The sequence below is a fragment of the Mus pahari genome, chromosome X, assembly GCF_900095145.1.
Source record: "Mus pahari chromosome X, PAHARI_EIJ_v1.1, whole genome shotgun sequence".
Classification (NCBI taxonomy): Eukaryota; Metazoa; Chordata; class Mammalia; order Rodentia; family Muridae; genus Mus; species Mus pahari.
Window position 1 is genome coordinate 54,460,477 of NC_034613.1, and position 14,375 is coordinate 54,474,851.

Sequence of the window (14,375 nt, forward strand, 5' to 3'; positions counted from 1 at the left end):
GGGGGCGAAGAGAGGAGGAGAAGAGAAAGAGGAGGGGGTGATCTCCTAATTTATACGGAGAATGACATCACACCAATGAGGGTGGGGACTTAGCCAGGTGAGTTGTGGGATTGAGGGTCGTTGTCCTGGCAACGCAGGTCTCGTGTCACATGGTTGGGCCAGGCCTTGGAGTGTCCTGGTGCTAACAGTTGTAAATTCAAGAAGATTGATATTTCTAGCACTGTAATTTGCCTTTTTGATATTTTTATAAAAATAATCTAACACTTGCAGCTTAAGAGAAAAAAATTATTTTAGCTCACATTTCAAGGTACAGCTCTTTATGGAAGCAAATTAAAGGCAGCAGGAACTTGAAGTACCCAGTAGTATTATAGTCAAGGTCAAACAGTAGAGAATAATAATAGCTTGGGTTGAGCTACCTTTCTCCTTTGTATGAAGGGCAGGACCTACCCACAACTGGAAATGATCCTGCCCATATTTGATAGAGGTCTTTCTACATCAATTAATATAATCATGAGACTCCCAGCACAGGTATACCCAGAGGCCCACTTCTCAGGTTATGCTAGATCCTGGTAATCTGTCAATTCACCTTAACATATGATCTATAATATCATATTAAAATGAGAACACGGCAGTAGACATTGAATTTTTCTAGATGACACTGAGGCTAACTTGGAAGATTCTAGAGAACATGTTTCTATTGAACTAATATGTGGCTTTAAATCTTAATTTCATCACTTAAGTCTTTGTGCACTTTTAATTATTTCTTGATTTTTAAAGTAATTTTACTCAAGACTTGAATAATTTTCTCTCTATAATGAATGCTAAGCTCAGCCCAGACATAGGAAGTATTGCAGGAGTTATCTTGTGTTTAAGCTCATTGTACAAGAATCTGGGCAGAGAATGACATTTGAATTAAGCAAAACAATTGAGATAAGCTGTTCAAACCCTCTGATTCATCAAAACAAGATGATCCAAAACCAAAATATTCAGAGATTTCACATAATTGCTTATTTTAATATTCAGCATACAAAACATCATGCATATCTGAAGATATATAAGCTTTCATATTCAAATTTAATATATAAGTTGTACAAATATGAAGAAAACAAAAAGATCATAAAAAACATAAAAGGATATGACATGAAAGTAACAAAGACAAGTAGAAAGATCAGGGCATGAGATAAAATGGGGGTAAGGGAACAAAACTCTATATTATCAAAATTTTGAAATTGTCATTACAATACAATTTTGTAAACCAGGCATTTCAAGCACAGATGGTATTCTAAGTGTTTAAAAACCTCTGATACTCAGGGCATGACCAGTTAGAGTCAGCATGCTCCATACTTATATAATACCTCATTTTAATTCAGAGCACACTTCAATGACACGCCACTATTATTAAAAACCACAGGGACAATTACATTCAACTTCATGAAATCATAAATTTACAGCATTTATGCATATATATATATATATATATATATATATATATATTTAAAGATATTTCTTTTAAATTTGGAGAACATAACACTATGAATAGCAGATTAATGATTATTTTAACACTCTTTTGGGGGAAACAAAAGAATATTGTGGATCTATGATCTCTGAATGTTACTTTCTAATCCTTCTGGCATTTATGTTACTGGTTCTAACATGGATGTTTGAGAAATCTTGATGTCTAGAGAAGGAGCTTTTGAACTAAATATGCATTGTTCCTTTACCTGCTTGATGTGTATATTGGTAGCTACATTCTATTCATTAATGGAAAATTATAAATTCTTAAATTATGGGCAGAACGTATTTTGCAAAGACAGAAACATAGTAGCCTTTGTTGTAGGTTCAAGGTCCAGGAAACTCATTCTGAGACAAGGAATGGAATGCAGAATATTGAAAACCTGTAACTAAGAAGTCTGAAGTAAGAATGTCTCTGTGAGTTTGAGAGATCAGCATAGCAAATTCAACATCAAGCCATGTGGGTTATACAGCCACATCCTATGTAGTGCTTACTGTTACAAAGCACAGCGATAATGGCAACTTATAAGACAGATTATATTCAGGAACATGATTCCAGAGAGATGCAAAATTCATGACACCAATGTAGAGCCGTGACTCCTAGAGCAGGAAGTTTTACTTTGCTATAAAAAGTAGAACTAAAAGAGACAAGATATCCTGTGATATTCTCCACAAAGTTCTTTGACAATGAGATAAAGTATTCTGAAGCTGTTATAGCTTTGTAATGTTTTTATATTTAAATAAAGGTTCTTGTATTTTATTTTGGAAGGAATAGTTGAGACAGGCTTTGTTATCTATATTTCTCGCAGAAATAGAACTCACTGTGTAATTCAAACTTGCCTTATTTTCATGGAAAGCCTTTTGTTTTAGCTTCCAATTTAATTGAGATTACAGGCATGAGCCACCATGCCTGCTGGACTCTCAACTTTCATATAATTGCACCAATTATTTACTAAATGGAGATTGGCAGAAAGTTGTGACTTTGAACAACATTGACCTCTTCAGTTACGGCAATTTATGTTGAAGACTGATTGCTTCGCTATTCAAGATTCCAACAGTTGGAGGCATTACATCCTTCAATATTTGGAGTATTACAGCATTCAGTAGTCTAGAAAGCTTACCCACAGAGTTCTGCTTCACTGTGAAAGAGCTATGGTCAGGTGATTAAACTTCATGTTCTTTTCTCTGGGATTTCAAATTATTATTCCCCAAGACATGTTTATTTAATAATAAAAATGCACCAGAGATTGCTTTATATATTTAGGATGTAGCATAGAGCAAGACACACGTGGTCCTTGACCTTAGGAATCTACACCATGTGAGAATAATGTTTTGTGCTTAAATAGCTAATCTAAATCATATGGTAAATGTCAGGTATTCTCAAGAGGTAAGCAAGTCTAAAACTAAAGCCATAGTTCTAGAGCCTCCTGGCCAGTGTGAGCTCCTTTGGGGATTTCATCTTCTGATGGCTGAATTCCACAGTCAGTGAAATGAAATAGATTCTGGTCATTATGATTTGCTACTGGGTTGAACTAGGGCAATGACATTGTTATGCATTTTCCTTTAAGCATGCAAATTCAGCCCATTTGCTCTGGCTCTGCTCTTCTTGCATATAGAAAAATCCATTTCTCAGTTAATTATCATATATTATCACACAAATATTGACTGGTTAATGAATAGGAAGGATCAGCTCACTCACTTTTTCTTCATATATTTACTAGCTTTATAACTTTGTAACCTTTATAACTTTGAACAAAGTTTTAGTTCTTTTAGTATTTCAGTTTCTCCAATTATGTTTGGTGCATAGTAGGCATTTCTGCCATGTTAGTCAGAGTTCTGACAATTTGGTTTGTATAAGATAATAACTGCAAATGTTTAAATGTTCACTATCATTCTCTTGGAAATTCTCTGTCTCTGTCTCTCTCTGTCTCTCTCTGTCTATGTCTCTGTCTCTCTCTGTCTCTGTCTCTCTCTGTCTCTCTCTCTCTGTCTCTCTCTCTCTCTCTCTCTTTCTCTCTCTCTCACACACACACACACACACACACACACACACACACATAAATTCTTATCTGATAATTGAAGTGTTTATACACATAGGTTAAAAATTTGCCTAAAATTGGCATTTTTCATGAACAGACAATATATATATATAGTATCAAGCTAGCCAGGGTAGTAATGCCCAATCACCTCAGTAATGAAACTAAATTAAAGCTTAGGAGCTTCTGGTCATAAATTTTAAAATTAATTATTAAAATCCAATCACCTTCCTGTCTGGCATATTAAGAAATAATAATCAACCTGTGTGTATATACAGTTATTGGATAAACACTTTAGAGTTAATTAACTAGTTAATTCTTGTTTTTCAGCACACATTGGTAGTTCTGAGTCACTGACTTGGTCATGCCAGTCAAAATCAGAGTCAAATAACAACCTTATCATTGATGGTTTTCTACAAACTAATTCAGTAGCTATTTTGCAGACATAAATTCAGATGCATTTATTAAAATGAAAAGACAGTAAGAAATGATAGCAACTGTCATTTATTGAGACCATATCAGGTGTCATTCTTGTGCTGTATATTTTTATTTAGTACTTAGATCAATCCTTTGAGGAGTGTTGTTAATGTTATAAGATAATGAAAGTGAAGTAAATCAGATAAGTAACACATCAGTCATCATAGCTTCCAAATCGTAGATTCAGGAACATCCAGACCTAACCACTCAAACATTCATGTTTTCTCAAATCCTGTTTTACTTTCTTAGCTTGTTATGCTTGCTCCTTCACTATACAAAATTTGGTTTTAGCTTATAATGTGTTCAGTCTACTGTTACGCACACTCTATCCCTGAATATGTTTTTCAGTGATTAGTGCATGTGAGAAGTATATTAAGAATCAATAATATCAAATTTTGTTACTATTATTTGTTTTCATTTATATGTCAGTCCTGTTTCTAAAACTTATATATATATATACACACACACACACACATATATATATATACATATATATATAATATGTATATTGTATATATATTGTATATATATTGTATATATATGTGTATATATATGTGTATATATATGTGTATAATATATATATATATATATATATATATATATATATATATATATATATATATATATACTTTAAAATCTTCCCCATAGCACTCCATAGAAGGCAATATTATAATGTCTATTTTATAGTTTGAAGAACTGAGGCAGTGTGAAGCTATAGATTACTTTGTTTTAACAAAGATTAGCTTTTACTTTACCGCTAATATCCACTATAAGTGAGTATGTACCATACAGGTCCTTTTGGGTCTGAGTTACCTTAGTCAGGATTGTATTTTCTGGCTCCATCCATTACCATGCAAAATTCATGATGCCCTTGTTTTAAATTGCTGAGTAGTATTCCATTGTGCGAATAAACAGCATTTTCTTTATCCATTCTTTTGTGGAGGGACATCTGGATTGTTTCCAGTTTCTGACTATTATGAGTAAAGCTATCATAAACATAGTTTAGCAAGTGTCCTTGTGGGATAGTGGAGCATCTTTTGGGTATATGCCCAGGAGTGGTTTAACTGGGACTTGATGTAGAACTATTTCCATTTTTCTCAGAAACTTCCATATTAATTTTTCAATTGGATGTATAACTTTGCCATTCCAATGGAGGAGTGTTCCTCTTTCATGAGTTCCTTGCCAGCATGATCTGTCACTTATGTTTTTGATTCAAACCATTCTGAAAGTTATGAGATAGAATCTCAGAGTTATATAGATTTGCATTTCTCTTATGGAAAAGATGTTGAATATTTGTTTAGGTATTTCTACCTCTATTGAGAATTACCTGTTTATCTCTCTACCCCATATTTAGTTTGTTCACATCTAGTTTCATGAGTTCTTTATAGGTTTTTGATATTAGCTCTCTGTCAGATGTAGGGTTGCTGAAGATCTTTTCTCATTTTGTAGGCTGCCATTTTTTTCCTTGATGGTGTTCTTTAACTTACAGAAAATTTACCTTTTATATTGGTCATTTTATTTATTTACATTTCAAATGTTATCCCCATTCCCAGTTTCTCCTCCATACACACCGCCTATTTCCTCCCCCATGCTCCTATCTGTATGAGGGTGCTCCCCCATCCTCTCAACCCCTCCTGCCTCAGCTGCATAGCATTCACCTACCCTGGGTCACAAAACCTCCACAGGACCAAAGGACTCCTCTCCCAGTGATGCCCAGATAAGGCAGGTCTCTGCTACATATACAGATGGAGCTACGGGTCCCCCAATGTGTACTCTTTGGTTTGTGATTTAGTGCCTGGGAGCTTTGGGGGAGAGGGCATCTGGTTGGTGGATATTGTTCTTTCTATGGAGTTGCAAACCCCTTCACCTCCTTCAGTCCTTGCCCTAACTTTTCCATTGGAGTCTCCACAGTTGGTTATTTGGCTGTGTGCATCCATATCTGTATTGGTCAGACTCTGGAAGGGTTTCTCAGGAGACCACTATACCAGGCTTTTGTCAGCAAATGCTTCTTGGCATCCACCATAGTGTCTGGATTTGGTGTATGCTGATCGGGCTGTCTCTGGCTGGCCTTTCCTTCAATCTGTACTTTCACTCTTTGTCTCTGCATTTCATTTTGCCAGGAGTAATTCTGGGTTAAATTTTTGAGGTGGGTTGGTGGCCACATCCCCCAACTGGGGGCTGTGCCTATCCTCTGAATATGGTCTCTACAGGTTCTATCTCTCCTTTGTTGGATATTTAGGCTAATGTCCTCCCTGTTGGGTACTGGGAACCTCTTGAGCCCCTGGCACCTGGGAATTTCTAGTGGCTACCCCCAGTTCCTCCTCCTTCACTGTTACACATCTCCTTTCAAATTCCTGACCCTCTGTACTTCTCCTCTATCATCTCCAGTATCTGTACTGGTCCCCATTTTTTACTCCCCCTCTATTTTCCCTCCCAGATCCCCTCTCCCTATACTTCCTGATATTATTTTCTTCCACCTTCTGAGTATGAATGTAGAATCCACACTTTGGTGTGGTCTTCCTTCTTGTGTTTCATATTGTCTGCGAGTTGCATTGTGGGTATTCTGAGCTTCTTTTTTCAGCTAATATCCATTTATCACTACGTATATACCATGTGTGTTCTTTTGTAAATGGGTTACCACACTCAAAATGATATTTTCAAGTTCCGTCCATTTGCCTGCAAATTTCATGAAATCATTGTTTTTAAAATCTGAGTAGTACTCCATTGTGTAAGTGTACCACATTTTCTGTATCCATTCCTCTGTTGAGGGAAAACTGGGTTGTTTCCAGTTTCTGGATATTATAAATAAGGATACAATGCACATCATTCTCAATGATGAAAGATCTGGGAGAATCACCATCTATGATCTCAAGGTATACTACAGAACAATAGTGATGAAAACCCCATGGTATTGGTACAGAGATGGGCAGGTAGATCAATGGAATAGAATTGAAACCCCAGAAATGAACCTACATGCCTTTGATTACTTGATCTTTGACAAAGAAGCCAAAACCATTCAGGGTTAAAAAGACATTATTAAAAACTTTTTATTGGTTATTTTATTTATTTACATTTGGAACATTACCCCTTTTCCCAGTTTTCCCTCCAAAAACCCACTACCCAACCTTCCTCCTCCTACTTCTATGATGGTACTCCCCCAACCCCCCACTCCCACCTCACCACTCTAGCATTTCCCTATGGTGGGGCATCAAACCTTCACAGAACCAAGGGCCTCCCTTCCCACTGATGTCAGATAAGGCCATCCACTGTTACATATGCAGCTAGAGCCATGGGTTCTCTTTGGTTAGTGGTTTAGTCCCTGAGAGCTCTGGCAGGTCTGGTTGGTTGATATTGCTGTTCTTCCTATGAAGACCAAAGTGTGGATGCTTCAGTCATTCTTAGAAGAGGAACAAAATGCTCAAAGGAGGTAGAGGGTAGGAGGGAATTAAGAGGAAGAGAGGAGGGGGAGGGGAAAGGGGGACAGAATCAAGTATGGTAGGAGACAGGGGTGATAAACAGAGGTTCTTGATATTGAGCAGAAGTGTGTAGCAATGGGGGATGATGAACTGGGGGTACCCACCAGAAAGTCCTAGATACCAGGAAAGTAAGATCCTCCCAGAACCCAACAGGAATGGCATTAGCTGAAATATTCAACAAAGGGGAGGGAGAACCTCTAGAGACCATATCCAGAAGTTAGGCAAGGCCCCAGGTTGAGGGATGGGGCCATCTACTCATCTCCAAAATTTTAACCCATAATACAGATATGTATATATCATAAAAAAGTAGTATTTAGAGGGTATTGACAATGTTCCTTTTTGGTCACTTAGTGTTTATATTTGAATGTATTGCTAAGTTTGACAAGATTCTTTGACTAGACATAGTTAATTGTCAAAAATTTGTCTATCCAAAAAACTGAAGAATGTTGCCAAGGTTTTGACGTTTAATTTTGAGAATATTTCCCCATATTTTACTTAAACTTTCAAGTCCCTTTGTGGGTCAACTCAAAGACAAAGAAATATTTATTTATCTTTTCTATGAAAGTATGTGAAAACATTCTTTCCTTCATAACCAAGTGAGAAATTGTTTAAAGGAACCATATGATGAGCTAATTTCTGTTTTACTTGTATTAGGTACAGGTATATTTGAGTATAATCTTAGCTGGGAATAAATAAGTTAGACTCTAAACTGAGTATCCCCTGTATGCACCTCTAAAACACTTTGTTTTTCATAGTGTCCAAGTGTACTATTCAATTATCTTGCTTAACACTGTACTACCAGCACTTCTGGCAGAATATAGTAAGATTTAACAAGTAGACACGAATGTGAACAATTTACAATTATCCTGCAGTATATTATGAACCTTTTGGAAAACAAATTAGCAGAAAAGCCAGAGAATCTTCAAATTGAATAAAGAAATACTATAGTATTAAACTGCGGGAGAATTTTTAGGAAATACTTTAAAATACCAAAGCCCTTAGAATTAGAATTTACATATTATTGCATTAACACCAATAGTTATTCCTTCATTACTTTCATTCATTTACAGCCTGATATGAAAGGTATTTATTGAAGTAGCATATACAATATAGTATGATGATAGTAATTATAGAGGGGGGGGTTACTACAAACATAGGGATTAGTTCAGCTTTATGTAGACTCATAGCTCAGGAAAACTTCTGAGTTTTTTTTTTTTTATTTCTATATCAAATAACCCACTTAGCACAGCTAATAAGCAACAGAAATCACAGTTCTAGAAGTTGTCCAACATCAAAGTACAAGCAGTTGTTGTTGTTGGTAGTGGTGGTAGTGGTGGTTTTATGGGTGTGTGTGTGTGTGTGTGTGTGTGTGTGTGTGTGTTAGCATATGTGTATGAGTGTGTATGTGTGTACACATGTATCTTTATTTTCACTGAGAATTTGAATGCATAATGTACATTTTTTAACCCTGAGACATGGAAGAATTAGTTAAATGCCTGGCACTTGAAGCAGATACTTAAGCTAATTTCAGTGTAAAACTGAGAGTTGCAAGAAGACAAATAAATATAATCTTTAAAATTGTTCATGAAAATCATAGAAGATGATATTTCAAATTGTTCTTACAGGAAAAAAAATCCCTATGGGTTTTCAACATACTGTTATGCCTGGAACAATTTAAAAGAGTACTGTTCTTCATGAACTAAAAAGGGGGTTGTGAACATTGTCCAGGAAACTTATCTGATAGGAAACTAAAATCAATAAGGCAGAACATGTTATATAATGCAAGAGCTGGTAGCCTGGAACAGACTTAAGTGGATTGGAAAATGTGACACATATAAGTACCAGATAATTTTAGGATACTAACATTATTAGTATCATTATTGAATTTTCTCTTTTCCAACTTAGTGACCATTTTTTATCTCACCAACTTCTTGTCATTTATATCACAGCTAACATTCCTCTTGCTCTAGAGATCTGAATATTAACACAGACAATATTTCTTGCATATTATATTTCACCTAAATATTCTTATAAACCCAAATTAACTCTTTGATAAACTTAATAACCACCTTTCATTATAATGAAGATTTGGTACAAAAATGCTAAGTGTCTGAGTTCCATATTACTTAGATCAGTGTTTGATAATCATTTAAACTCTTTGAAAATATGAATCAATGTATGATGTTATCACCAGTGTTTAGATAAATCATTTGATGATTTTATCCTATGAAAATATACTAGAAGCTACTACTGTAATGGTTAAAACACAATGAGGCTTCAGCATAATTGTCTCTATCCCCTGTGAGTCTGACACTATTCCTACTTTCCCTGAAGATTCTTAAATGATTTGTAAATTATTTCCTTCCATTGTACCATATGGTAATCATAATTTGTAATGTCAATTTAGTCATATTCTTGGGGATTTAACACAGTCATTTACAAGAATTGTTGTGTTTCCTTGAGAAATAAAACACATGCAGTTCATTACCACAGTTTTGTTTTTATGGGCTTTTGAAAAAAATTAGTATAGCGAGGTTCAGCAAATGCCTGCATGGAACCTTCACTCCTATGTTCTAGTCTCTTAGGAAAGAAAAGTTACAGTGCAGGCGACTGAAAGAGAAACACAGACACCACACCATGTACAATACCCTCAACTTACAGCCTACCCTGTCTGCAAGATAAGTTGAGGCAATGGTGGTCCAGAACCTATGGCTGTGCCCAATGACTCTGTGGTTTAACTTCAGCCCTACATTATGAGAGGGAGCCTATGCCCTACACTGCCTGAATGGCTAAAAAACAGAAACTCTATAGCCCAGAGATCTAGAGTAGAATCAAATAGACTTACAAAAAGTTCAATGAAATGATTCCTAATGATATTCTGCTATATTAATAGATTGGTGCCCTATCCATTAGAGTGGCTTCCCCAGGCAGTATATGTAGTGGGTGCAGAGACACACAACCAGACATTATATACAGAGAAAATCTGAACTGGATGTCTCTAACTCAGAGAACATCACCAAAGATGGGGAAGAAAGATTGTAAGAGTCCAGAAGGGGCCACTTTGAGAACATGGACCATTGAATATACTACGCAGAAATCATAAGGGCTCAAAAAGACTGAAGTAGCAATCAGGGGGCCTGCAAGGACCTAAACCATGTCCTCCAAGTATATGTTATTGCAGTTAGGTTGCTTTTTTTTTCCCCTGTGGGACTCCTAAGGACAGGGAGCCAGTGTATCCCTGACTCTTTTGTCTGTTCTTGAAACTCCATTCCAACTATTGAGTTGCCTTGTCCAGAATTGATATGAAGACTCTTGTCTTGTCTTATTGTACCTTGTTTTGTGGTGTTTCATGGTTATCTTTTAGAAGCCTAATTTTTTCTGAAGGAAAAACAAGAGGAGTGGGAGAAGGGGAGAAAAGAAATTGGTATACTGGGAGGAACAACAGGAAGAAAAACTGTAATTGGGTTGTATTTTATGAGAGAATAATCTATTTCCAATAAAAAAATTTGAAAAAAAGTAACAATAGTGATTATTTCAGTAATAGGGATATATATATATATAATATATATATATATATATATATATATATGTGTGTGTGTGTGTATAATTATAGAGTCTCCTACCTTTAATAAGAAGCAAAAACAAACAAACAAACAAACAAACAACAAAACCAGCAGATAACCTTGTTATCTGTAAATAGCTACAATTAAGCCAGGTGTGGTGGCACACACCTTTAATTCCAGCACTCAGGAGGCAGAAGCAGGCAAATTTCTGAGTTCGAGGCCAGCCTGATCTACAGAGTTCCAGGACAGCCAGGGCTATACAGAGAAACCCTGTCTCGAAAAACCAAAAAAAAAAAAAAAATAGTTACAATTAGTAACAAGGTCCTCCTTACTAAGGAATAAGCTATGCTCTAGTTTCTTCTCTTTCTACTGTTTCCTAAAGTTATTTCTACAATTGGAATTTTGAGTAGAAAATATTACTCTTTCAAGATGAACAAAAGACTACGAAAATTTACTATTTCGACTCTTTATGAAGTCTGTAAAAATATATAGTTTCCTAGATTGAGAACTAAAATATACACATCTATAATATATATAGGATTAATTTACATATATGTATGTATGTGTATGTTACATATGTACTTATAGTTAATGGACATTTTCTTTGTTTTGTAGCTACTTCATTCAGTAACTTTTCTTTCAACTAACTAACACACCATTTCACATTATTGGACATATTATTACCTCCTGTTACCTTTCTCATGGATTGGATTTAACAAAACAAAAGAAACAAAACCCCAACTTTATCACTGTCATTTCTCTATGATTTTAAGCTGATTCATCCATTTCTTAAGGGTCTTTTTATAATATTTGAGAATAAGAATTTAAAATTTATTGTATATTTACCTTTGTAATATTATGTGGTAAAAACAATGGTTACAAAGAAATATTATTTTAGTACATAAACCAACTGTGATGTCAATGTTAAGATGTTTCAGGATTTTTTCTCATCACTTAAACATGAGATGATATTCTGACTTTCTTTGTCCTAAAAATTTTACAGAAATCCTGTGGAATTTCAGAGTTTCAGCTTGTAATTTGTGATTTTTTACAAGCCCTGGAAATGCTGCCTTGAATCTATTATGGAAAGAATCTGTCGTAGCTTCTTGAAAGACTATATTGAATCTTTTAGTATCTTCAAAACCAATAGACATCAGAAACTAGTAGACATATAAGTAAGGCCATTTTGGACATTCTAAACCATCGTGTTTTTGAGATAAGTGGGCCTTGAATACCCAGCAAATGTAATAACCAAGCATCTCACAAAACAAAAGAAATAGTGTATTATTGTAGTCCATTCAAAATATAAAAATATGTGCATTAGCATTGTCCATGATAAGTTATGAAAAACTGAAGCATAGATGAAATTTGATTTTTACTTTCATACAAATATCAATCTAATATATCTGCATCAAATTGAATCTCAGAATATTTTTGTGAAAAGCAGACATTTTAATGGGGGATTAGCTTGTGTTTTCTTCTTCACTAAATAAAGTATTTCAGGGAGAACTGTTGTTCCATATTGGAAACTGCAGATCCTGGATGCGTTCATTTTTGATGGGCCTGATCCACTTATATGTACATTCATGAATACCAACCACATACCTGTTTTTACCATTTCTAAAATCCAGTTGTAACTTTTGATTAGATATAACTTCCATTGATTAAAAAAACCTGTTTATAGTAACAGAGGAGAACATTTTAAAAGAAAAACAAGGAAATAACTATTTGTTTTTCACAAAATAAGAAAATGACAGCTGGATATGCTGGTACATATATGTAATCCTTGCATATATGAGATGAAATCTGGAAGCTTCCAAGTTCAAGTCCTGTCTGTGCTAAAAAGAAAATGCTTATTCACTCATATGAGAGCCTGTCTCCTCCATTCTACTACCCCAATGCAGGGGGGTGAATAGTATCAGACCATGTGATTAAAAGTTTGTTGAATGGAGAATGAATTGCTATCAATGAATGTACATTCTGAGAAATGACCATTAAAAAACATAATTTCAAAAAAGGAAATTGACAAAATATTTTTTAGTTATGACTACTGGAATTAGAAAATATACAAACATTCTGGAAATGATATGAATCCTGTCCCTCATCTCACCAATGAGTTTTAACTAATTTATTGGGAATCTACTGTTCAGAGGGGTTACTTTTCTAATCCTCCCTTCCTTCCTAAATACCACCTAAAATGTAATCTCCTGATAGAGTCAGCTGCTCACCAGTTAATTGACAGAATAGTCTGTACGATCTAGAGTTGGTCCTAATTACTTTTCTTTTCTTTTCTTTTTTTTAGTTCATTTTTGTTTATTGGCTTTTGTAACTTCCATATTGAGGAACAGTCTGCATTCCTATTAGCAGTGTACACATCATTACCAAGGCAACTTATAAAAGAAAGCATTTTATTTGAGGGTTGCTTATGGTTTCAGAGGATGAGTCCATTGTTGTTATGGGAGAGATTATGGCAGTAGACAGACAGGCAGACAGGCAAGGCACTGGAGCTGTGGCTGAGAATTGACAACCTTATCACAAAATTGAAGGCAGAAAGAGAGAGAGAGAGAGAGAGAGAGAGAGAGAGAGAGAGAGAGAGAGAGAGATGTGATGATATGGGCTTTTGATAGTGACCACCCAACCCACAGCATACACACACACACACACACACACACACACACACACACACACCTCCAATAAGGTTTCCAAAGAGTTTGACTCAGTAGGGGCCAAGTATAAAAATATATTAGACTATAGGAGCCATTCTTATTCAAACCACCAAGTTCTACTCCCTAGCCCTCACTGTTTTATAGCATTTAGACAAAATTCAAAAGTCTTTAGAATCTTCCCCATTGTCATCACTTTTAAAAAGTCTAAAGTATCTTTTGAGATCAGGCAATCTCTTGTGGGCCTTGATAAAACCAAAACACAAATTACATGCTTTCATTATATAATGTCACAGAATAAACATTACCATTTCAAAAGGGAGGAAATATCAAAGCAAAATAAGACAGAAACTTAACAAAGTACCTTCTAAATCCATACCTTTGTTTCTCATATCAAAGGGCTTAGGTGGATCTTTGAATCTCCCATTCCTTCCAGCTTTGTTGTTGACTGTAACACACCTGTGTATGTATGGTTGATTTCAGTCCTTGGTTGTAGCTCTTCTTTGCAGACACTCCAGGACTATGCATCGCCAATGGAATCCACACTTAATTTTCTTCAGTGTTACACAATGGCCTTCTGGGCCTTTATCCAGAGATTACCCTGCCACATGGCTTGACCAGGTGGCTTTCCTTAACAGCAGAGAAAGA